A 25,876-nucleotide genomic window follows, 5' to 3' on the forward strand; every position below is an offset into this window, starting at 1 on the left:
TGATCAGGGTTTGGGCACCTGCAAGCTAAATTGAGAAGACGCATTGCCCATGGGATGAGAGGACAGTGAAGCCCACAGCCAGCACGCAGGCCCGCGGCTCCACCAGCGGACGGCCTGGCTCGAGTGGTCAAGTGGAGTGGAAAGCTGGAGCGCACACTGCAGCATTTCATGCAGACAGAAATCCGGTTTCCATTAATGATGGCCTAGATAATACGGATCCACCTGTCCTCTAAGATGAAAAACATTGGATAAAGTCACTTTCAAAACAACAAAGAACTGGAAATGCCATGCTGCATTTGGGGGAAAAGCCTAAACCTAGAAGTCAGGGGAAGGTATCTGGGCACCAAAACCACTTTGTGGTAAAGATGTTCGGTGATGGCCAACACTTAGTCTTGAGTTCTCCAGCCCCCTGGCTAAAGGAGACAGTCAAGGCCAAGGACCACCCAAGAAGAGACTGAGTGGGTAGCATTTCCTAGAGCATAGGGACCCCAAAAGGCCGCTGTGAGATTGTGATTTACAATAGGAAGTATATAGGTGGTCTCCCTCCCTGTGTCTAGCACAGTTTTAAAAACCCTTGGAGGGATCCCTGGGTGGCTCAGGGGTTTGGTGCCTGCCTTTGGCCCGGGGTGTGCTCCTGGAGATCCGGGATGGAGGCCCACATCAGGCTCCCTGCATGGAGCCTGCTTCTCCCTCTGCTTGTGTCTCTGCCTCTCCCTCTCTCTCTCTGTCTCTCATGAATAAATAAATAAAGAATCTTAAAAAAAATAAGATCCTTTAAAAAAAAAAAAACCCTTGGAATTTCCAAGGTGGTGGTGAGAGCATAAAGGTATTGTTTGTGATATCGGATGGCACCTAGCCTGGGGCTGGTTGCCAGGAGACCCAAATAGGAATAGAGAGCTGGAACTTTCGGTGCCATCCCCTGTTATCTGGGGAGGGGAGAGGAGCTGGAGGTTGAAGCAATCACTGATGGCCAGTGACTTCATCAACCATGTCTATGAAAGCCTCCAAAGGGGGGAAAAAAAAAGGTACAAAAAGATGTGATTTGGAGAGTTTCTGGGTTGGTGAACTTAAGATTTGGGGAAAGCGGGAAGCTCAGACGGCATGGGAGCTTCGCACCTTTCCCCAGGCCTTGCCCTGTGCATCTTTTCATTTGGCCGTTGATTCAGATCCTTCTTAGTAGGCCTGTAATCTAGTGGATAAGCGGGTTTCCGGAGTTCGGTGAGCTGCTCTAGCAAATGAATCACCCCGAGGAGGAGGGAGTCCTGGGAATCTCTATGTTTAGCCAGCCAGTCAGAAGCACAGGGAAGGCCCTGGGCTTGGGAATGGCATGTGATGAGGGACCGGTTTTGTGGGACCAAGTGCCTAACCTGTGGACCTGATGCCATCTCTGGCTAGACAGTGTCACACCTGAGGTTAACGGTGCAACACCCAGCTTGCGCAGGTGGATTGCTTGGTGCAAGGGGGTGGAGGGACCCCCCACAATGTAACTGGAAGCAGATTAGCTACACAATAAAAGAAATGGTAAGCCAGTACTAACCATCCCCACCCCACCCCGCCTGTAGTAACACAACAGGAGAAAACAAGCAAACAAAACCAGAAAGTTAAGGGGAGAAAAGTCTCCAAGAAGTCATGGCCATAGATTTGTCCTTAAAACTATTTGCACCCTAGAGAGGCATAGCCTGGGTGAGCCAGGGCATCTCCGGAGGAGATGGTTGATGACTGTTTTGTCCTTGCACTTGGCAGAAACAAATGTAAAACCTCTGTGAAATCGGGCTCCTGTTTCCTAGGCACCAAGGAACCCACCAAACTTCTCCTAAGGGCAATAATCAGTAGGCAAAAATACCCAAGAAGGCGAGGCAGCAAGTCTGAAAACCAGCAGAAAAAAAAAAAAAAAAAAGAAAGAAAGAAAAAGCTAAAACAGACACATCTACATTTCAGATATTAGAATGGCCCAGCACAAAACATATAGATGACAAGCTTGAAAATATCTGTAGAAAACCATGAAAAGTAACACAGCAGGTTTAGGAAAGAACAAAATAGAAATTCTAGAAATGAATAAATACTACAACAACCAACATGAAAACTCAGAAGACGCGTCTGCTAACAGAAGAAGCCGTGAGCTGAAGGATGGAATGACTCAGAACGTGTAACGGGAGAGGATGGGGAATACAGGGGAGAGGCAGGAGCCTGGGAAGACTCTCGGGCCTGGAACCCCACAAGGAGAGGAGAGAGAGGATGGAGCAGACACAATGTCTGCGGAGAGAATGGCGGAGCGTTTTTCAGAAGAAAGTATGAAAGACACCAATCCACAGATGCCAGAGGAATACCTTTGCATTCACGTTGCTTAGGCTCTTCACTCCTAAGACATCGTAGTGAGACTTGGGGAAAATAAAGATAAAGGCAGTGAGAGGGGGAGGGGAAGAGAGCATCTTCAAAGCAAGAGCAGCTACATGCACAGCTGAGCTCTCAGCAGAAATAATGGAAACTAGGAGACAATGCCGGGATGTCTCTTTAAAAAAAATTAAATTAAATTAATTAGCATATAGTATATTATTAGTTTCATAGATAGAGGTCAGTGATTCATCAGTTGTATTCAACACCCAGTGCTCATCACATCACATGTCCTCCTTCATGCCCATCACCCCCCTCCCCTCCAGTGACCCTCAGTTTGTTTCCTAGACTTAAGAGTCTCTGGTGGTTTGTCTCTGTCTCTCATTTCATCTTGTTTAATTTTTCCCTCCCTTTCCCTCTGATCCTCTGTTTTGTTTCTTAAATTCCACGTATGAGTGAGATCATATGATCATCATGGTGCAGGTTGTGATCTACATTCCAAGTTTGTCACGAGTTTCAATCAGGCCAGTGAGCACTCATGTTTATATGATTGAAAAATGAAGAAGACCTTTGAGTAACAATGTTTTAAGTGTGGGAATAAAGATTGTATTTCAGGAGGCAGAGAAGTCATTATGAGAAAAATAAATTATGATTAAAAAGAAAGAAAACCGGGATCCCTGGGTGGCTCAGCAGTTTAGCGCCTGCCTTCGGCCCAGGGTGTGATCCTGGAGTCCCGGGATCGATTCCCACATTAGGCTCCCTGCATGGAGCCCGCTTCTCCCTCTGCCTGTGTCTCTGCCTCTCTCTCTCCCTGTGTGTGTCTATCATAAATAAATAAGTAAATAAATAAATAAATAAATAAATAAATAAATAAATAAATAAATAAAATCTTAAAAAAATATATTACCCTGGCTTTGGTTTTCTGTTATCATGTCTCTATGGCATGTCCAAACTCAGGACAATTGCTTATGAATGGCCTAACTAAAAATATATGGTTACTGTTAGGGGCGTAAGATGCCATCTCGCATGTGGGATTTCCTCCAAGGGAAGCTCCCCTCCCTTTCAAGTGACATTTCTGGTCTTCTCTTTCCTGCTCTAAATACTACATACCTAATACCACCCTTTAAAAATATTTATGGGCACATCTTTCTGGTTTTGTCATAGGTGGAACGGTATGCGATTGCTCTTTTTTGCAGGTAATAAATGATCCGGTATCAGCGATTTCATGCGGCTCCACCGATGGTAAGCGCAGCTGTTTTCTTTCTTTCATGAACCACCAGGGAGTTACTAGCATCTTTTGTTTTATTCGGTAAAGTGAACTGGATCACCCTCCGGGACCACAGACTAGCAACGCGAAGGACCAGAAATTGAGGATGAATCCTGCCTCCTCCACGGTTCAAACTCCTGGAGCTCCTTGACTCTTCCAAGGGGATTGGCTTCTCCGTCTCTGGCCCTCCCTGCAATGATGTACTGCTCGTTTGGGAGAGAGATCGAGCCTTTCTTTTCTTTCTTTCTTTCTTTTTTTTTTTTTTCTTTTTCTTCTGCCACGAAGGCTTTCTGTTCGCACAGCCGGGCCTGGGCCTGGGCCTGGGCCAGGCCCCTCCCAAGAGAACTGGGACTTTTCGCAAAGCAGTAAGTGATTTATCAAAAGTATCCTTCCCTGTCGAGGTTAGGTACCCCCAAACCAGAAAGGTACAACACCCCGCCGGGAGTCCAGAAGCGCTTCCACTGTCTCCCCGCTGGCTTCGGGCACCCCCTAGGCCTCTGGGGTACACATGTCACGGCCCCTCCTCCAAGACACAGGGGGACATTGTCCTGGTCCTACCCCTGCCCATGAAGACAGCAGGGGCAGGTGGCAGGTCGTCTGCTTGCTCCCTTGGGGTAGTGGCCCTGGGCCCAGGAGGGCAGTCGGGCGGGACCCGGGTGGGACATCTCCCTGACACCTGCTCTGGGGTGGGGTGACCCAAGACCAGACCCAGACTCCCCAGGACTCCTGCTGATGCAGGGCTGCCTCTCCCCACCTTCCGGGTCTCTCATTTCTTTTCCACAACGGACAGGGCTTCCTTTTCACCTTCTTCCACCCTTCACACTGACCGGCCGGAGTCCCTAAGCTCTCCAGGGTTGTGGGGTAGGTAGAAAGGTCCGCGCACACCAAGTGCAAACTTTACCCAGGGCACGATCTTGCTGGTCTGTGAAGAGCTTTCAAATCTACCTTATGTATATCTTGGGGTTTTTTTCAACATACTGCTGAGAATGAGCTCTCGTGTTTGATTTTCGGCATCGGTTGGTCATCTGGACTCGAGACGTGTCTGTGGCCCATTGTGCTATGTAGGTAGAGTCATTGTCACTCAGGGACTTTGTTCGCTAGCACAATTTTGCCAGGTAGATAGAGCAAATAGTATCCTTTGAAAGCGCGTGAAATGGGCAGTCAGAAAATGTAGGTTTGTGCTCCCTCTCTCTCTCAAATAAATAAAATCCCTTAAAAAAAAATTTTTTTTTTTTATTTTTTAAAGGATGTGATCCCAGGGTGTGATCCTGGAGACCCAGGATCGAGTCCCACATCGGGCTCCCTGCATGGGGCCTGCTTCTCCCTCTGCCTGTGTCTCTGCCTCTCTGTGTGTCTCTCATGAATAAATAAAATCTAAAAAAAAAAAAAAAAAAAATAACAGTCATAAGAAGGTTACCCCCAAAGTCAAAAAATTATCTTTTTCTCAATTTGTTTCATGTGACAGAAAGAGGCTCGGAACTCCCCAGACCTGTTCATTCATTGTGGATACACAGCCAACCCCTTTCCCAGCCCTCTGGCCACTATTCTGGAGGGCCATGTGACTCTGTGGTGTCCCCCAGATGGGAAAAGGCTTTGTCTGTAGTATTTGCCTATTTCCGTGGTGTCCGTATCCCCACAGAGGCCTATTTCAAGCCACCAACAGGATGTCATTGAATGCGGAGTTGGGAAAAAATGCACAGAACTCTCAGAGGCAGAGACCAGATGGTGACCGCACACCCTGGGGTGGCGGCGAGGTCCTGCCAATGGAATGGGAGAAGTGACGTGTCACTTAACAGGCAAGGAATGGTGAGCCCAGGGCTGTTTCCACTGTCACTCTCTCACTGTCTCACAACTTGGTGGCCCGCTGAGGAAGATGGGGAAGCCGTAGGATGGAAGGAAGAGAAGCTTCGGAGTCCCTTCCTTGAGGAGCCATTCCTTCGGTGCTTAGGGATGTCTGCCCTGGACCTGACATGAGTGAGCAGTAAACCTCTACTGTGTCAAAACTCTGGGATTTGGGGACAGTTGTTAAAGCAGTCAGCCTCTCCCCACTGACATACGGCCTTTTGAGAAAGCACGACTACACTCTAAAATCTCTGTTTTTTTGTCAACGGCATGTCTTCCTTCAACTCAAACTCTAACCAAGGAGATCATTTAAGTCATGTACCTTATGTGATAATATAAGAAGAAATAGATATCCTGGGCCTCTCCTGTTTCTGGCAAAGAGCTCCTACAATTGTTGGAATTTCCTAAGGGCCGGAGTGATGAGGTGTCCTCTGTTAGGTCAATGAGGTGACTTTTGGAAGCTCCTGGTCACCTATGGTTGAGGGCTTTGAGGGCTGGTTGCCAGGATAACCAACCAACTGATGAGATGGGTGGGACTGAGAGGAGGGAGGCCAGGCCAGAGGAGGGGGGGTGAGAGGGAGGAGGGGCCAGAGATTGAATTCCATCACCAGTGGCCAATGGTTTAATCAATCAGGCCTGTGTAATGAGGCCTCCACTGGGGCCCAGGGCTTAGGAGAGCTTCCTGGTTTGTGAACACCCGGAGATCCTGGAGATCCCGGGAGAATGGAGGGGGCTTGGGGACTCCACGTCCTTTCCCGACACCTCCCCCTGCACACCTCTTCCATCTGGCTGCTTCGGAGTTACAGCCACTTATAATAAGCCTGTCAGCTAGTTAGTAAGTAAAATGGGTTGTTCTTGTTTGTTTTCCTTTTTTGAGTTCTGTGAGCTGCTCTAGCAACGTAATCAAACCTGGAGAAGGGGTGGTTGGAACCTCCAATGGGGGGTAGGCAGTTGGCCAGAAGCCCGGGTGACCCCTGGGACTGAAGATCGGACGTGAGGTGGGGAAAGTGGGGGTGCAGCCTCACAGGGCCATCTGGGGAATTTGACCCTATTTGAGGTAGAGGGCGTCAGAAGTGAGTGCAAGTGTGGAACCCCCAGCTGGGGTTGGAGGGTCACTGGGTGATGCGGGGACCCCCACTGCCTCAGAATTGGTGATCAGCATCATCAGCCTCCACTTGCTGGTCTTGCCTTAAGAAAACAAGTCTTCCCTTTGAAATAACGCATTATTGTGGGGTTTTTATGAAACAGCAAAGTGAACATTTCATAATTTTGATGAAAGACTTGAAGGAAAACATCCAGAAGAGATATTTTATTTCATCTCAACTTAAAACGACTTAAATAGTGGCATAGTCCTTTCCGTTCTTTAAAATAGCGGGGTGTCAATTAGCCAATAATGATCCAATTCGGTTGTGTAATCACTCTAACCCCTGAAAGTATAGATGGAAACAGATTCACCTGGAACTGTTTTCCCTGCAAACTCCCAGCTGAAGCATAATAATGGTGCGCAAATTGCGTGGGTTGGGGCCCCATTAAGTCACTGACGACTGCAGTAGAATTTCTTGGCCGAATGTCTTCCGAGGGCGTGGGCCCCACAGAAGGAGCTGGTGCGTTGGTGCTGGTGCTCGGTCCTCCTGGCTTTGGCACGCTGCTGAGTGCCCTCGGTCACCCGGAGACAACAGAATGCTGTGACAAACATTAGCACAGGCTGTATCATGAGCCTTATTTCCTGGAACTATTTGAATCATCAACTTCTAAGCAGCCAATCAGACAAGAGGGGGAAACCATCCTTTCACAGTAGGGTTTTTTTAAGACTTTATTCATCTGAGACCCAGAGAGAGGCAGAGACACAGGCAGAGGGAGAAGCAGGCTCCCTTCGGGGGAGGGACTTGATCCCAGGACCCCGGGGGCACGCCCTGGGCCGAAGGCAGGCACTCAATCCCAGGTGCCCCTCAGGGTATGTTTTCCAACAACCGATGGAGAGCTTGAATTTTTTTTTTTTGAGGGGGGGCAGCAAGACTGGGTTTATGGAGCGATGGCATAGCAAGCTCCCAAAGAGGGAGGGGACCCAAAAGGGTTTCCACCCCTGAATTTTTTATGAAGCACCCCTTCTCTCTCACCGAAGTAGCCCTCAGTTTGATGGCAGAGATTCCCAGGAACACAGTGACAGTAGGCCTCCTGTGGCGCGCTTGGCATTCACTCTCTGGGTGACATCCCAGAGAGTCGGGCTACAGGGCCACTAGCAGACCTCTCTCTGGTGATACCTTCTTGTTAGCAGACACCCCCCCCCCCAGCTTCACTCCCCCCACATCACGCGGTGCAGCCTCTCAATACATGTTCCAGCTGGAGTTGATAGAGAAAAATTTGTTTATGTCCCCAAATCCAACATTGTAAACAAAGTGATACATAGTGATACAGAGGTCTCAGATCACCTCTAAAACCAATTAGGAGGAGTCAGAAGGACGGAGGGTGGTGGGACAGGCGCCAAGGCTGGCAGGCTTGGATGTCGTTAGATCTCACGAGTCCACTGTGTGTTGTGTCACTGATTCTAAGGTTCCCGTGAGGGCTGTTTTCTTCATTGTACATTCTCACGTGGGAGCTTGGCACTCACGGGTAGCGCGCAGGTGTTTTACTCAGTTTGATGTTGGGAAACTGATTGGGTTCTGGGAACTTTTAGGAGAAGAGTAAGTTCTGGACAACAGCAGACTGACCACAGTTAGGGCCTCGGGCTGGGGCTGGATTGAACATAGAGATTGTCATAAAAAGTAGTATCAAAGGGAGTTGAAAGTTCTGCATTTCTTCTAAAATCATATGGCCTGGGGCACCTGGGTGGCTCAATCGGTTAAGCTTTCAGCTCAGATCAGGATCCCAGGGTCTGGGATGGAGCCCCACATCTGGCTCCCAGCTCAGTGGGGAGTCTGCTTCTCCTTCTGCCTCTACCCCTGTCCCCACGTGTGTCCACTCACATTCTCTCACTCTCAAATGAATACATAAAATCTTTAAAATCATGACCTAACTTCAGCTCTTAGGGGTAAGTCAAAATATCTTGGAATAAATGAGCATCTTAGATGATCCAAGGAACCAGACATGGAAGGGAAAACAGGAAGTTTTGCAGCAACACTTAAGAAAGGTCACGTCCATATAAGAATATGAGCAGACATTTTGTCTTCAGGTAAAAAAAAAAAGGGGGTGGGATGGGGAAGAGTCTAGAATGATGGCAGCAATCTTGATGATGACAGCTCTTCTCAATGTGTCCTCGAATCCTACACTCCCCTATAGACAGCTTTCCCTTCTATTTGTACTGGTACCTCTTTTTCAGTTTCCTCCTTGAAATTCCCTTTGCCTCTCTCCTATGTTGGATTTTTTGTTTTCTGTGTCTTACTGGTTTACTATGTGATTTTAATGGGTCGCATCCTCCAGTGATTTCATCAGAAAAGGTCCATGGGAGGCAGGGTTTTTCAAAGTTTGCCTATCAAAAACCTCTTTATCCTAACCTGGTAATTTATCAATAATAGTTTAGCAAGGTATAGAATTTCAGTTTAGCCATTATTTTCCTCCTGAGCTTTCCTACCTTTTTTCTTTTTTAATTATTATTTCATGTATTTTTCATTTCTGGAAATGATCTTTAATTCTTTTTCAAAACTGCTCTTTCTCACAATTCCTTGTTTCCTAAAGATATTTTTAATTCTTTAGCCCTTTAAACTTGGTAGGCCTACTTGTTTAAAGTTCATAACTGATCATTCCAATATCTGTGGTCATTTAGATTCAGGTTTTCTGGTGCATGTCTGCTGGCTGCCAGATATTACCTTGAGAAAAAAATCCAGGAAGGCTGAGTGTGCCTTCCTAAAGAGCTTTCCATTTGTTTCTTCCAGGTACCTAAGGATATTGTCAGGAAGAAAGAACCACATCACAGTTTGAGAGTTCCTGCCCCACCCAGGTTACGTATGCACTGAACACAATTTCATGAGAAGACCCTCTGTGGGCACAACTTCCCCAGGTTAGCTTCTTTCCCTTTTCTTCCCTTCCTACTCCCCACGGCAGCACCAAGGTGGTCCTCCCCACAGTTCTCTGGGGTGCAGGGGAGGGGGAGGGCAAGTCTAGCTCAGGCTTGCCATTACTGCTCTGGTGTTCCCCTTGCCTCTCTGGTTACAAGCTCTAGTCCTGAGAATTCCCAACTGTCAGTGTCTTGAAGGCCTTTGAGGTATTTTTATCTTGAAAAAATGTATTTTATCCAGTGTTTTTCACTGTTTTCAACAGGGAGATAGCAAAGTTTCCTAGCCTGCCTTTACTGGAAACCTAAATGCTTTGTTGATTTCTTGCTTCCAGTATTACTGTTGAGTCCAAAGCCATTTGGATGCCTAATCCTTTATATACGATCAGGGTAGTTATTGTTTTTACTTTCTCTTTCTGTGAAAGCTAATCAACTTTGATGCTAGTTTTGTGAGATTTCATAATAATGTGCTTCAGTGTGGATCTGTTTCATCCATTGGACTGGGCTTCATCAGTGTGACCTTTCAGTCTGCAAATCCCATCCTTAGATTCTGAGAAATGTCCTTGAAAACCTGCACTAATGATTTACTTTGCTCAGTTTTCTCTGTCCTTCCAGGAATGTGTAGTAAATATTGTACCTTGGGGACTGGCCTTCTGTTATGGACTGAATGTTTGTGTGCCGCCCCCCAACACACACACACACACACACACACACACACACACACAATTCATAGGCTAACATCCGATCTAATCTAAGGCAATGGTATTAGGAGGTTGGGGCCCTTGGTAGGTCATGAGGGTGGGGCCTTCATGAATGGGATTAGCGCTCTTGTAGGATGAGGCTAGAGACTAGTTTGCTCTCTTTGCGCCATGTGAGGATATAACTATATGTCTGCCACCCTGAAGAGAGCTCTTCAAAGCTGACGGTGCTGGTACCGTGATCTCGGACATCCAGCCTTTTGAGCTATGAGACACATTTCCGTTGTTTCAAAGCCACCCTGTCAGTTTGGTACCTTTTTATAGTTCCTGAACTAAGATGTCCTTTAATTTTTGTAATCTTTCCAATGTTCTGCCTCTATTTTTGCTTTATTTTGTAGAAAATGTTAACTTTATGATCCAATTCCATGATTGTTTCATTTCTGGTGTCATAATTAAAATTTTTGAGGCCTCTTCTTATTGTTGTTTTCTAAATGTTCCTTTTTGTGGCATCCTATTCTTATTTTGCAATTGCAATACCTATGTCTGAAAGGGTCTTTTTTAACTTTAAAAAGTTTCATTTCCCTTGCTGGGTCTCTATTTTTGTAGGTTGCTCGCTTGTGTGCTTTTTAGTTTGTGCGGGTCTTGATCTTCCACAATGGAAGTTTTCCATGGTTGTCTAGTAATCTTTGTGCATTCATTCATGCATTCATTTATTCATTCTTTTTTTTTTTTTTAAGTAGGCTCCATACCCAATATGGAGCCCAATGCAGGGCTCAAACCCACCACCCTGAGATCAAGACCCAAGCTGAGATCTAGAGTTGGATGCTCAACTGACTGAGCCACCCAAGCACCCTTGGTTGTGTGTTCATTCTTAAGAGAGGGAGACTAACCTCCTGAATAGAAGCTCTGAACAGCCTTCAGGGTGATCTGGGATCTGCCATTTTATTAGGGAGACTCCTGTGTCCTGCTTTCACTCTAGCTGCCAAGTTTTGGGAACCAAATAGGGGACTGAAGGCTAGGGTGGCCAGTCACATGTGTATCTCATGGGCACACATTCACTTATTATTTTTATTTATTGTATTTGTGCCCTCAGGTATGTCTGGTATTCCTAGTACAGAGAATCTTTTATCCTCTCCAGGGAGGAAACCAGTGGTCGAGGGGAGGTTGTCTAGAGACATAAACTAGGTTGTCTAGAGACATAAACTAGTTAAAAGAAAAGTCATTGAGGGGCACCTGGGTGGCTCAGTCAAGCAGCCAACTCTTTTTTTTTCTTTAAAGATTTTATTTATTTATTCATGACAGGCACACAGAGAGAGAAATCTAGTACAGAGAATCTTTTATCCTCTCCAGGGAGGAAACCAGTGGTCGAGGGGAGGTTGTCTAGAGACATAAGTCTGGATATTTAATTCCTCATCCTCCTTCCCTTCATCCTGCTCCCCCCTTTCTTCTTTGGAAAAAAACATCTTTATTGAAATATAATTTACATACTGAGCAATGTCCAGACTTTCAGGGCGGACCTAACTGCTCCATGAACAATCCTCATTTTGGGACACCTGGGGGGCTCAGCAGTTGGGTGTCTGCTTTTGGCCCAGGGCATGATCCTGGAGACCCAGGATCAAGTCCCACATTGGGCTCCCTGCATGGAGCCTACTTATCCCTCTGCCTGTGTCTCTGCCTCTCTCTCTCTCTCTCTGTGTCCTCATGAAAAAATAAATAAAATCTTCAAAAAAAAAATAAAAAGAATAATCCTCATTTTAGCCCATCCTTTACACTATTGTTCTGAAGCACATGGTGCCACTCGCTCTTGGTGAGCCTTGGGAGATTCTGTGGAGTCAGTGGTGTAATCAGACCCTGACTTGAGTGAGAGAAGGGTCACCTGTGGTAATGAAGTCTCTCAGGAGATATATCTTTTTTTATTCCTGTCCTCAGAACCTAGATGGAAACAGTCAAGTTAGTCTTGACATGCTTTGCCTTTGCTAAGGGGTCAATAGCTTTCTCTCCTGTCCCTCTTAAGAAGATGTGGGTGACCCTTCAGGACCCCAGACTTTTTGTCGGGTGTCTCATGTCCAGTGTCTGAGTCTCTGTCTCTTGTGTCCTGTCCTCTACGTGTCCCCACCCCATCGTCCTCCAGGACTCTGGGTTCCTGGTACTGACAGACACCCTCAAGACAACACAGGGCTTTGGCATTAGTTCATACTTTCCTGGTTTTCAAAGGATATTTATTGTATTTAATTCAGCAGTTCAGTGTTTTGTAACTGGAGGATTTTTCAGAATATCTAGTCCACAGTATTGCTGGGAACAATTCATCTTATTAAATCCTATTCGTCTTGAAGGGCTCAACTCAAAGGTCACCTCTTATGTAAAAGCTTCCCATACTTCTGGAGGAGTGACACCTTCCTCCCCTAAGCCTCCACAGCCCCTCATGACACTCCTACTCCATTGCTGCTTGGAAGGTGGCATTAACTGTGTGCTTATGTATTTGTCTCCACCACCAATTCTTTCCCCCCCGCCCCCCACCAGTTCTGAGCTCCACGGGGCAGACACTTGCAGATGCGTCTCTTATCTTCTGCATTTAGCAGCAAGCCTGCCAGCTAGAGGCCGGTGGGGGCAGGGAGAGGGAGACATTTAATACTTATTGAGTTAAAAGAAAAGTCATTGAGGGGCACCTGGGTGGCTCAGTCAAGCAGCCAACTCTTTTTTTTTTCTTTAAAGATTTTATTTATTTATTCATGACAGGCACACAGAGAGAGAAAGAGGGGGGCAGAGACACAGGCAGAGGGAGAAGCAGGCTCCATGCAGGGAGCCCGATGTAGGACTCGATCTCGGGACCCCAGGATCACGCCCTGAGCTGAAGGCAGATGCCCAACTGCTGGACCACCCAGGTGTCTCCCAACGCTTGATTTCAGCTCAGGTCCTTATCTCAGGATTGTGAGATGGAACCCCTTGTTGGGCTTTACACTCAGCAGGGAGTCTGCTTGAGATCCTCTTTCTCCCTCTCCAATGGCTCCCCCACCCCCACTCTCTCACTCCCTCTCTCTCTGAAATAAATAAATAGATCTTAAAAAAAAAAAAGGAAAGTAATTGATAATGTGCTAATGCCATAGCTCAAATTCTACTGAGGCTTCCAATCATGTCTGCTAGATATTTGCTGTCTATTTATTTCTTTATTGAAGACTACTTTTTTTTTAAAAGGTTTTATTTAGTTAGTTATTTTGGAAGGAGAGAGAGAGTACACACATGAGCACAAGCAGGGGGAGGGGTAGAAGGGGAGGGAGAGGGACAAGCAGACTCTAAGCTGCGTGGGAGCCTGACCTGGGGCTCAATCTCACGACCCTGAGATCATGACCTGAGCTTAAACCAAGAGCCAGATGCTCAACCAACTAAGCCACCCAGACGCCCCACTGATGTTCACATATTTAATGTAAACATGTGTTGGTGCCTTCATTCTGCCCCTGAAAACATGCCAAGTTTTTCTTATCCCAAGGTCTTTGTGCTGCTGTCTTGCTTGGAATGTTGTTCCCCCAGATGTGTACATGACTACCACGTTCCCCTTGTGTACATCTCAACTTGAATGCTACTTCTGGAGAGAAGTCTCCCCTAACTCCCCCGCCCCCCCACGTAGCACGTTATTCTATTTTCTCTTCTTCATAGCATGTATTACAGCATATGGTTCTATAATCACCTAAAATTAACTTATTTATGTGTTTAAAAAATAGATATATAAATGCAGTCTCTGTGGTAGCATCCCCAGAAACTAAATTAAGCCTGCCACGTGACAGATATCTAATGAGTAATTTGTTGACTGCCTAAGAGGTACAGACACAAGAGATTTTAGAAAATGAATAATTGGCCCCCACAGGTTCATTGAAAAGTTCACTTGATCAAAAATGGATATTCTTGTGAACCATTTTTGAGATTTATCTATGACAACTAGTCATATCTGCCTTTTTCTAGGGCTAAAGTTGTCTAAGTTATACCCTGAGGTTCTGGGGACCTCAATGGTAATGCAGTCATGTGTTAGAGCAGATCTGACCTTGCTTCCTAAAGAAAGTCCCGGCTTGGCCTGTAAGTAGTGCTAGCTTTGGTCCCCTTCCAGATGGAACTTGGTTTGGCCCACCATTTTCTTCTAAAGGATGCCCCCCCCCCCCCACCTATCCCTACACCTTGCCAAAATAGTTTGCAAGGTAGGAAGGAAGGGTGAGATTGTAGATGAGGGAGAGAAGCGCTGCAGCAGGCACGTGAGGAGTAGGTGGCACAGGTGCCAGGGAGTTAGAAGAGAAGGTGGGTCTAAAAAGGATGGGGGGTGGACAGCAAAGAAGACAGGCCTCAAAAATAAACAACTTGGGCCAACTTTGATATTCAGTCCAGGGTCAGCTTTGCCCAGAATTGGTTTGAAAAGCTGCAGTCGCTCTTATTTTGGCCAGAAACCTGCATGACAGCTGGGGAAGGAAGGAGGCTCAAGGTCCTGGGACTGAGCTTCTTACTGGGTAAAGAATACAGTGAAGCAGGACGTAGGTGTCTTCTTTGATTCTAAAAATGTTATAATCTCGGGTGTCTGGGTGGCTCAGCTGGTTAAGCATCTGCCTTTGCCTCAGGTCATGATCTCTGGGTCCTGGGGTCCAGCCCTGAGGTGCGCTCCCTTCTGGGCAGGGCATCTGCTTCTCCCTCTCCCTCTGATATGCTCTCTCTCTCTCTCTCAAATAAATAAATTAAAATCTTAAAGAAAAAGTTATAATCTCTGTAGCCCAATGACCATGCTGCCTCTCACCTGCTACAGGAAGCCAGGTCATGGTGTGAGCCAAGGTTTGGCTCTGCACGCTAAATAAATGTCCTTCAGAGGTGGCTTGGTCATGCGAGCCGTGCATGCACGTAGCTGCCAGCAGTGGTCCTTAGGCTGTGGTGCCCGAGGAGATTGGTTAAAAATGTCCATCCTCCCTCAGAGTTTCAGGTTAAACAGATTTGACGCAGGGTCCAGGTGTCAGCATTTTAAACTAGCACCACGGTGGTTCTGATAAAGGTGATTTGTGGATCACTCTTATAAAATTGGCTTTTGGAAAATAATAATCTAATATTTACTAAGTTGTTGCTATGAGCTGGGCATTGTGCTGATACCTTATATTGTGGTATTTCTTAATCCCCACAACAGCTCACCAGTTAGAAGGTACAATGGTGAGATGAGGAGATGGGCTGAGAGGTCGGGTATGGTGTGTAAGTGGTGAATTCTGGACTTAAATCTAAGGATCTTGGACTTCAGAGCTACTGCTCTTTCATTGGGCTAGGGACATTTTTTGAAATCTTAAAATTATTTGTAGGATTCCAGGGGCACCTAGGTGGCTCCATGGTTGAGCGTCTGCCTTCAGCTCAGGGTGTGGTCCTGGGATGGAGTCCCGCACCAGGCTCCCTGCTTCTCCCTCTGCCTGGGTCTCAGCCTCTCTCTCTGTGTCTCTCATGAATAAATAAAATCTTGAAAAAAAATATTTAGGATTCTGTGATGCCTAGCTACTCAAAGTGTGGTCCTTGGAGTACACGTCTCCTGGGAACTTGCTAGAAATGTAGAACCTCAGCCCTGCCCCAGACTTTGTGGATCAGAACCTCCATCTTAATAAGATCCCCAAGTGATGACTGTATACATTAAAGTCTGAGAAGCACTGTTACGATATATTTTATTTATTTATTTGTACCCCATCACATGCCACAATAAATTAGTATAGTTTCCTGTTATATATACTATGGAAATACCTTAGATCTTGAGCATTGTGATTCTGTTATGAGCCTTAATTTATCCATCCAACTAGTTATAGTTGAGCTAATTGCAGTATTTTGCACCCAGACTATAACAATTATTTATTTGATTTACCTGCCTCCAATCTCTCTCATCTTCTATCCATTTCAAGCCATCTTTTTCAAGGAGCGGAATATCTTATTGAAATAAGATTTTGGTGAAAGGCCTACACTAATAAGATAAAAATATGCTTCCTCTGGTTGAAATGTGGGCTTTGGGGTTGGGGGGGCAGGTGTCAGAGCTCTGTCCTCTTAGCTTCCCTCCAGTCCCCAAGATATCTCCTGTGAACCCCCAGGTGTCTGTGGAGCACAGATGACCACCTTTGGTCTAGTAGTGCTGAGGCATGGCATCATGCCTCTTTCATGATCAATTATGAGGTGCACTGCACATAATTTAGTAATAACTGAAGTGCCAAAGTTTGTGATAGGTTTAGTTTAAAATAACAGGAGTGGATTCAAGTCACGCTCTTGCTTGCATTTCATTCTGCTTTCTTGAGGTTGGAAACCCCTGTATTAGTTATGCGTGGGAATTCGGAAGACATGAACATGGTTGTCATGGTGGAAAAGGGCCAAGAGTCACGGATTTGGGCTGGCCTCCCTGTCGCTGCCTTAGAAATATCACCCTCTTTGCTTAGCAGCTCATCCCTCCCAGCCTACAGAATGAAGACCAATCCGCTCACCCCTGTTGAACCCTCTTGCCTCTTGTCATTCCTCCCTCAACTCCTCCAGGGCTCCAAGAGCCCAGTCCCCTCCTACCTAAACGTAGCAGGCCTTCCGTGGTTCTGTGTCTGCGCAGGCCCTGTGCCTTTGCCCTGGAAGTAGGAAAAGAAGTGGAGAGAAAAGCATATTCTTGACATTCAGTGTCTGCCTCTGATCCCTCCTGGGGTCCTGTTGTTCTTCCTGCCTTTGGCTCTTCGGTGCCCTGATGTGGGGCTCTCTCTGATCCTTTACACTTGTCTGTGAGATCTCTTCTTACCTCTGTACCTGGGATCTGGAAGGCAGTGAGACAAGTTAGTCCTTCCTTTTTTATATAAAAAAAAATATTTATTCATGAGAGACACAGAGAGAGGCCGAGACCCAGGCAGAGGGAGAAGCAGGCTCCATGCAGGGAGCCAGATGCAGGACTTGACCCTGGGGTCATGCCCTGGGTCAAAGGCAGCCTCTCAGCCCTGAGCCCCTCAGAGGCCCCAATCCTTCCATTCGTAGTGGAGCCAACCCAAGAAAGCTGTCTCACTCACTAGGGTTTTTAGATCCTTCTTTTCCCCTCTTGCTCAAGGTGACACTGGAAATCCTCCTTTGAGTAAATGTAGAGTGCGAGGTGCTCTGCGGGGCTTTAACCTGCCCTGAAGGTTTCCCCGCTTCCAGTTTTCCTGTAGCCCAGAGGATGATTTAGGCTGATTCCCCCAAGAGGCCGCAGGACTTTGTCACTGATCACTTTCCATTCACAGCAGGGTCGCATCAGGAATCTCCCCCTCGGGGAGAGACCGCAGAGCTCCGGCCTTGAAAAAAGTAATTGAGGAAAGTAATTCATGGGTTTGGAAATAGGAAGCGACAAGAGGTCACTGGTCTGGGGCAGCGGCCCTCTGGGGACGTGGCCTGTGTGTAGTTGCCCCACCGCCCCTTTTGATTTACTGTGTATATATTGTCTAGAAAATTTGTATTTTATTTTATTTTCCAATTCAAAGAGGGAGGCAAATTTTAGACCATTTTAAGCCGCAGCTGTGGAGCCCTGGCACCTTCGGCTCTGCTCTCCCGCTGGCACGAAGGCGCAGTGGGGCCCCCGGGTCCCCGCCGCCCTTGCCGCCTGCCCTCCCCCGGCCTCGTGTGTCCTCCCCCCCGGCCTCCCCCACGGAGGTTTTAATTCTGTTAAAAGGCTCCCACGGCGGCCGTGACTCAGGCAGCTCCGCTCGCTGCAGAAACCCAGCGCCACTTAGTATTCCAGCCGTTGCAGCCCGGCTCGGGGTCGCCCCAGGTCACCTGCAGCGGGGACGCACCTGCCGCTGCTGGGAGATGCCCACATCCTGGCCCGGCCACAGTGTGACCCCAGGCCGCCCCCCGGGCCCCCCAGGCACCACAGGCCAGGCCGCCACCCCAGGGCCCGCAGCCCGGCCCCCCCCACTCACACCCCATCGCTCCCCGGGGAGCCCGACTTCAAGAATTATTTGCAGGTGCGAGTGAGTCCCAAATGGTGACCTGGGAAACTGAGGCAGACAGCACCTGGCTCCAGGGGAACAGAAGACAAGCTAAAGGGAAAGAGACACTGGAAGCGAATTTTAAGGGATGGACTGGATGTGTCCCGATGCCGGAAAGGCCTGGATATCCCAGCCCCAGAAGCATGTATGTAGGGGGAGGGATCCCTGATAGCAGCGCCATGAACCAAGGTAAAGGCCAAGAGGCACTGGATTGGGGTGCAAGGAACGAGCTGCTTTAGGTCGTGTGTGCAGTGCCTGGGCCGGCGTAGGCCTCAGATGACATTTGGGGTTGGAAATAGGAACTCGTGAGTCAAGGGCGCCTGGATGGCTCAGTCCGTTAAGCAGGTACCTTGGGCTCAGGTCATGGTCCCAGGGTGCTGGGATCAAGCCCCGCTCAGCGGGGAGTCTGCTTCTCCCTCCCCCTCTCTCTCTGACCCCCAGCCCCCCAGCCCTGCTCATGCTCTCTCACTCTCTCAAATAGGTAAAATCTTAAAAAAGAACAAAAAGAATTTCATGAGTCAGTGTCTGCAGTTCGTGGCTAAAGCCAAGTGAGTTAGTGAAATCACCTAAGAATGTGCAGAGTGAGAAGAAGGAGCCCGTGACTGAATCCTAGGAGCAGCAACATTTAAGGATCTGACCAAAGTAAAGGAACCTAAGGGAGTCTCTAGAAGGACTACAGAGCAGAAGTGCGTGGTGGACAGGAGGCCCTACTCCGCAGAAGCCATCTGTTTCATTTTTGCCTCCCTCATACCTGATGTTCATTCAGATTATCCAGTTTATCTTAGAAATGAGTAGTAAAGCCAAAAGTTGATGTGTGTCCAGGTTTAGACTTATTTCTCTTTATCCGTTTTAAGACTCATGACACTGCCTGGATCTGGATTCATGGCTTGCTTCAAGTCTAGGAAATTCTTAACTATTACATTTGAAAATACTATTTCGTGTACATTCTTTCCTTCTGGAATGCCCGCCAGGTGTACATGGACGTTCTTCACTGACTCTCTTGTGGATTTGCCTGTGCCTTTAAAAAGATGCTGGTTATCCTTTATGCAGCCCATCTGGGTATTTTCTGTACAAGAAGGATTTCCGGTTTGCCAAGGCAGACCCATAACCAGCAAGTGGAAGGGTAACAGTCCCCTAGGTGTGACTGCATAGGTCCCTCCGTTCCCCAGATCTTCAGAAGGAAGGTCATTTGCATACCAGACTCCAACTAGACATTCCAAACATTCGATACCCAGCACATCTGACACCTTTGCTACTTGGGTCTCAAACTTGCTCTTTTGCCTCTGTTCCCCATCTCAGTTAATATCGTGCCCAACCGCCCAGTCTTCCAAGGGAGAGCCTGAGTTTGCTTTGAGTTGTCTCTCTCCTTCACCACGAATGTATCTTCTCCTCTCAATTTCCATGCTAATTCTGAATCATAAGCTGCCACTCTCTTCCTTTGCCCTAGTCAGCTTCCTTCTTAACTGTCTCCTTATTCTGTCTTTTTTAAATATATTTTTTAAGATTTTATTTTATTTATTTATTCATAGAGACACACACACAGAGAGAGAGAGAGAGAGAGAGAGGCAGAAACACAGGCAGAGGGAGAAGCAGGCTCCATGCAGGGAGCCTGATGTGGGACTCCATCCCAGGTCTCCAGGATCACACCCCGGGCTGCAGGCGGCGCTAAACCGCTGCACCACCAGGGCTGCCCTGTCTTTTTTTTTTTTTTTTTTTTTAATAAAGACTTTATTTATGAGAGAGGCAGAGACATAGGCAGAGGGAGAAGCAGGCTCCTCAAGGAGAGCCTGATGTGGGACTCGATCCCAGGACCCCGGGATCACGACCTGAGCCAAAGCCAGACGCTCATCCACTGAGCCACCCAGGTGTCCCTGTCTCCTTATTCTTTCTGCTGTTCCTACCCATTTACCCAGAGCTTGTGAAACCATCTTTCTGAGACTTGAATCTGGATATGTCACTTCCCTGCATGGAAAACTTAGCTAAGTCTCTGCTATCACAGAATAAAGCTCAAGCACTTTACACGGCAGTAAAGACCCTAAAACATTTGCCTTCACTGCCCACTTTGCCCCATCTCGTTTCCCGGCCTCATCACTGCTTATGAATGCTCTGTTCCCCCTGTGCTCCCAGGGGAAGCAATGTGCTCCCACGACTTTGTTCAAGCCGTTCTCCTTCTCTACAATATCCTTTGTCTTCCTTTCCATGTTGGAAATCAAGTACTCATTGGTTAATTAGGTTTAGGCGCCACAGCCAAATTCATCTCTCTCATCTGGTGTGGACCTGAGTCTATAGAGTTCATCACAATACGTCTTGCATTTGCACACTCATCTCTACATGTCAGTGGAGCGGCAAGGTCCTTGAGAACGTGAAACACCCTATATTCACCTCTATCCTGTCTAGTAAAACATTGGGAGATTAATAGGCAGGGCTTGAATTGAGTTGTAGGGACCCATGTCTACTAGTTACAGACAACTCTGAAAGGTCTAGAGAAATAGAAGAAATTATATATTTATGCACGTTTTGCATATATACATATATGTGTCATATGTATTCTGAAATACTGGATTTTTAGGAAAAGTATGTAGCCAGGTAAGAGGAAGTCTAGTGCCAACTTTCAATCCCCCCACTTCCAGCCCCCAGGAAGTCCTCTTAGCATGATTTTGCAGAAGTGATGGGGAGGAGAAAGCCGTGACCTTATCCACTCTCTCCCAATCAATATTCAAGACAAAGTAGGGCAATTGACAGCAATGACAGATACTGGTAAGCAGCGGCCATGGGTAATCATTCTCCGATCTGTTGAATGGCAAGACTGATTCAATATTGAAAGTAAGAAAAGAATGAAATATATGAAATAGAAAATATATGAAGTATAAAATTATTAACAGACCCTAGTCTTTCTTAGGATCCTATGAAGCCAGAATTCATTACTATTCTCCAACACATATCGTTACTAAGGATAAATGAGTGAGCAAGGGGTGATTTTTATCTTTTTGCTTCTCGTGTAGTGGGCAAGAAGGTTTCCTTTTAAATTTTAATTCAATTTAGTTAACATATAGTGTATTATTGATTTCAAGGGTAGAATTTAGTGATTCATCGGTTGCATATAACACCCAGTGCTCGTTACATCACCTGCCCGCCTTCATGCCCATCACCCAGTTATCCCCTCCAGCACCCCTCAGTTTGTTTCCTAGAGTTAAGAGTCTCTTATGATTTGTCTCCCTCTCTGTTTGTATCTTACTTTTCCTTCAATGGGCAAGAGGTTTTAAATTATTCCAAGAGAAATCCACCTTTAACGACTCTTTCAAAATAATATTTCTTAAATTAAAAATGTTAATGGTTTGTCTGCTTTGTATGGGGTGTTGTAAATAAAAAAAAAAAAACCACCCAAATCCAAACCAATTAGTGGAATCTAATTTAAAAAAAACAACTCCTTCTTCTTTCTTCTTCTTTTTAAATAGAACTTCTTTAAAAAAAAAAATACCATTGTTCCTATTTATTGTATTGTTTGGTAACTTAACAAGAGGCAATTTTTCAGTTGGGAGACTTGAAAAACATCTGGAGATATTTTTCATGTTTAGATCAAATAAATTCTCAGTTTAATATCCTGCTCGAGCTTTGTAGATATTGTTTCTTCCTTTGCAGGTTATCAGATGACAAATGCCTCCCGATACAAGCCTTATGCCCTACAAAGATCGCTCTGCCATGTCCTCGGGACAGTCTTTCGTGCATCCAGAACACGTTAAAATGTTACAACTTCAAGAAAGCAGCGGACCTCTCACCTTTCAGGTTAGTTGGTAGGGACAGGAAATTTAAAGCAGAGGTAAAAACAAGGATGGGACAGGTTAAAGAAGAGATGATGAGCAGAAAAAAAAAGAAAAGAGGACAATCTATCGGTACAAAGCACATTCTTGTTAAGTCATTGAAGGGATGTGTGGGAAGCTGAGGGCTTCCCTGGTGTAGACTTGGAGATAATGCAAAAAAGGGAGAATCTGGATTAAATCAAATCTCTCCTGATGGCTTTTTGGTGATCACTCCGAAGTGTGCAGTTCAATCATGTGATTCAAGAGCCACGAGATGGTACTTCGACAAAGATGACTGAAATTTGATGTGTTAGAAAACACATGGGGAAGGTCACAGGCCAAATTCATCCCAAGACTGTTCTGGGAATTATTGGAAAGTAGGCATTTTCTCCCCATGGGTGGCTGAGAGTGGTAGGATATATGGGAATCCCTCGCTATTCCAAAGTTTGCATTTGGCCACTTCACTTTTAAGAAAGATCTACATTAGCACTTGTTTCAAAAGACATCTAAAGAGGGTTTTCACTTTTACAATAAAAGGCAAAGGCTAAAATAGCCTTCGGGGTTTGTTTCGCAGTGAGTTGTGCTAGAAGCTGCTCTCCTCCAGCAGTGAGGGGCGCCCTGCCAAGCTCCTTCCCAGAACTAGGCTTGAGCATCTCAGCAAGCAAACCTCCGTGGCTTTGACCTGCGTCTGTGAGCATCTCTGCTTTGTCTCCATTCACAACGTGCATCTGTCAGCAAGATGTGTCCTAAGGTATCAGGAAAGCCCAGGAGAGAGTACTTGGTTGGGGGGAGATGTCTAGGAAGGCTCAAAATTTTTTCTTCTTCCCTTCATGGCGTTCCAGGTTGCGAAAGATTTCACAGGAAAGCTCTAGTTTCAGATACCAGGGGAATGGGCAATTTCCCCTATGCTGAGCCTCCCTATGGAGAAAGTATCCGTGACCATGAAGATAACAATAGAGGAAAGCAGAGCTGAGAAATGGAGAGAAACTGAGTCCTCATTTTAACTTGGCAGGCAGCCACACCTGGACACTTTTCATTTTCATGCGTCAATAAATGTCCTTTTTGGCCTTAAACCCATGTGAGGTAGGGTTGCTGGCATTCACTTGAAATAATTCTAATTTTAAAAAATTTCCAGAAGCAGAATTGCATCATCCAATTGCTTTCCCCAGAAGCTATATCAAATACTTCACCACCATCAAAGGTGTTCCAGTGCTTCTTCCGTTGCATTTCAGCATTAAATGTTGTTACTCTGAGGATCTTTGTCTATTTGATCTTAAGTTTTGTGTTTATGTAACTACTAGTGAAATAAAACTTGTACTATTTAACAAATAGCATATCCTTTTTCTATTGCAAATTATCCCTGTCTTGTTTTTCTTTATCAACCAATGGCCTAGAGGTTGATTAAAATGACTTACCCTTTGACACTTGTGGAATTAATTTTTCCTCTGGATCTGATACTTTAAAAAATAACATTTGTATTTTTCTGATTATAAAATACTATTCTGGCAGAAATTCAGAAACACGGTAAAAATAAAACATAGGAGAAAAAACTAAAAGTCGCTTTTTAAAAAACATTTTATTTGAGAGAATATGCGCAAGTGTGAGAATGGGGAGGGGCAGAGAGAGAATCTCAAGTGGACTCCCTGCCGAGCATGAGCCCAACTGGGGGAGGGGGGCTGGATCTCACAGCCTTGAGATCATCTGAGCCAAAACCAAGAGTCAGGCACTTACCAAAAAAGTCACCCAGGTGCCCTAAAAATCACTTTTACTGCTACTGCTCCAGTATACTATACATTAGAGAAGCTCCCTCTAAATTTATATATTTATTGTATTTAGTAGAATATAAACGTATGTGTGTGTTTATTGCTTTTCAACTTGTTTTATCACTTAAGATTTTATCACAGGAATTTCTCCCTTATCATTATTCCTTTTTGTTTTTTTAAAGATTTATTTATTTGAGAGAGCACAAGCATGGGAGGGGCAGAGGGAGAAGCAGACTCCCCGCAGAGCAGGGAGCCCGATGTGGGGCTCCATCCCAGGACCCCGGGATCATGACCTGAGGCAAAGGTGGACACTTAACCCACTGAGCCACCCAGGCGCCCCATCATTATTCCTCTAAATAGGTCTTGGACTCTTATCATTGAAGAACATTAAAGAAAATGTTCGTATTGTTTCCTTATACTAAATACCTAGAAATAGAATTGCTGGATCAAAGGAGCTGCACGTTCTTAGGGCTGTTGTTACCTACCAAGTTTTCTTCTAGAGAAAGTAGAGTGTCTAGTTGATAGTGTCTTTGCCAAAATAGCATTATATTTATTTCAATCTTTTCCAGTAGTGAGAAAGTGGCATCTAACTGTTTTATTTCTTTGGTTACTAGTGAGTGTGAATATTTTTTTAGTAAGTATATTAGTGATTTGCATTCCTTTCTGTGATCTTCTGTGTCTATTCATTTCATTTGCCTTTTTCCCCCCACTGTGTTGTTTTTTTCTCATTAAATTGTAAAACTGGGACACACCTGGGTGGCTCAGTGGTTGAGCGCCTGCCTTTGGCTCAGGATATGACCCCGGGGTCCCAGGATCAAGTCCCGCATCGGGCTCCCTGTGTCTCTGCCTCTCTCCCTCCATGTCTCTCAAGAACAAATAAATAAAATCTTTAAAAATTTTTTGTAAAACTGTTTCATACATTAATATGAGCTCTTGATTTTATGTATGTTTCAAGTTTTTTTTTTCATTTTATAATTTGCATTTTTTTTCAGTGCTTTTTTTTTTTTTTTTTGCTATGTTTAAAATGTGTGGCCATATCTAGTGAGATTCCCATTAGGATTTCTTCTGTTGCTTTTTTTGCTTAGGAAGATTTTCCTTATGCAAAGATGAGATAAATACTAGCCAATATTTTTCTCCAGTATTTTGTTGCATCATCATCATTTTGTAAAAGATTTCATTTATTTATTTATTCATGAGAGACACAGAGAAAGAGGCAGAGACACAGGCAGAGGGAGAAGGAGGTTCCATGCAGGGAGCCCAATGTGGGGCTCCATTCCAGGACCCCGGCGTCACACCCTGAGCCAAAGGCAGACGCTCAACCGCTGAGCCCCCCAGGCGCCCCACATCATCATCATCATCATTATAGTTAACCTTTCAATCTATTTGGAATTATTTTTGGTATATGGTGTGCAACAGGTTCTACATTTATTCTCACCCCCACCCCCACCCCCAGGCGGCTCCCACTGCACACTTTCCGGGTGCTATGTTGCTGTCTCTCCGCCCTATGTCTTCTTTCCCCCTTGGTGGCAACAAGAGTAAAAGGAAGGTAATTGAGGCTAAGTGACCCGTGGCAGTGTCATACTTGGATTATAAGCTCTGTTTTCTGCTCGTGGGTTTTTCTCCTCACTAGTGAAGGAGATGGCAAAGAAGAGGGGAGGCAGGGACACCTGGCTTTCTCCACAGTGACAATAACCACAGCAGCAGGGAGAGACACATCCGCGGGCCCCAAGGAGCCCCCAAACTGCAGGTTTACGGGGAGCCTGCTGATTTGAAAAACAGATCATCCCTTCCTGCTCCTTGCTCTTTGCCCATTGTACACAGCAGCGCCCAAACCCTTCCCCAAACCAAGAGAGGAGCTGGTCGGAGGAGTTGGCCTGCCTCTAATTACCGCTTATTGAATTTGATGGTGGATTTTAATATCATTAACACGAGGAGGGGAAAACAGGGGTGGTGCCTGCAGAGTTCAGCTTTGCCATTAGTGTTCTTGGCTTAGTTCATCTGTGGTTTGACGAATGCACAGGCTCAGCAGGCCCCCCCCCCCTTATCTTGTCTGTTTCTGCCGGTCTCTCCCCCCCCCCCCCATATCCTTATCTAATCACACTGTTCGGGCTGCATGTTTCATTGTGTATCTGAGCATCCTTGCTTTGCTTACACAAATGTAAATGAAAACTTAGATTCTTTTTCATCACCTCCCACTTCCTTCAAGGCTTAATAGAT

General features: G+C 45.9%; 1 long non-coding RNA gene across 1 annotated transcript; it reads left to right on the forward strand.

The window, feature by feature from the left end:
- Positions 1 to 7,885: 7,885 nt before the first annotated feature.
- LOC102153367 lies at positions 7,886 to 23,225 on the forward strand. The gene is made up of 5 exons (XR_005369008.1): positions 7,886 to 8,609; positions 9,310 to 9,434; positions 21,739 to 21,882; positions 22,471 to 22,647; positions 22,739 to 23,225. It is a non-coding gene; the product is annotated as an uncharacterized LOC102153367 (long non-coding RNA).
- The last annotated feature ends 2,651 nt before the right edge of the window (positions 23,226 to 25,876 follow it).

Source organism: Canis lupus, chromosome 13 (genome assembly GCF_011100685.1).
Source record: "Canis lupus familiaris isolate Mischka breed German Shepherd chromosome 13, alternate assembly UU_Cfam_GSD_1.0, whole genome shotgun sequence".
Classification (NCBI taxonomy): domain Eukaryota; kingdom Metazoa; phylum Chordata; class Mammalia; order Carnivora; family Canidae; genus Canis; species Canis lupus.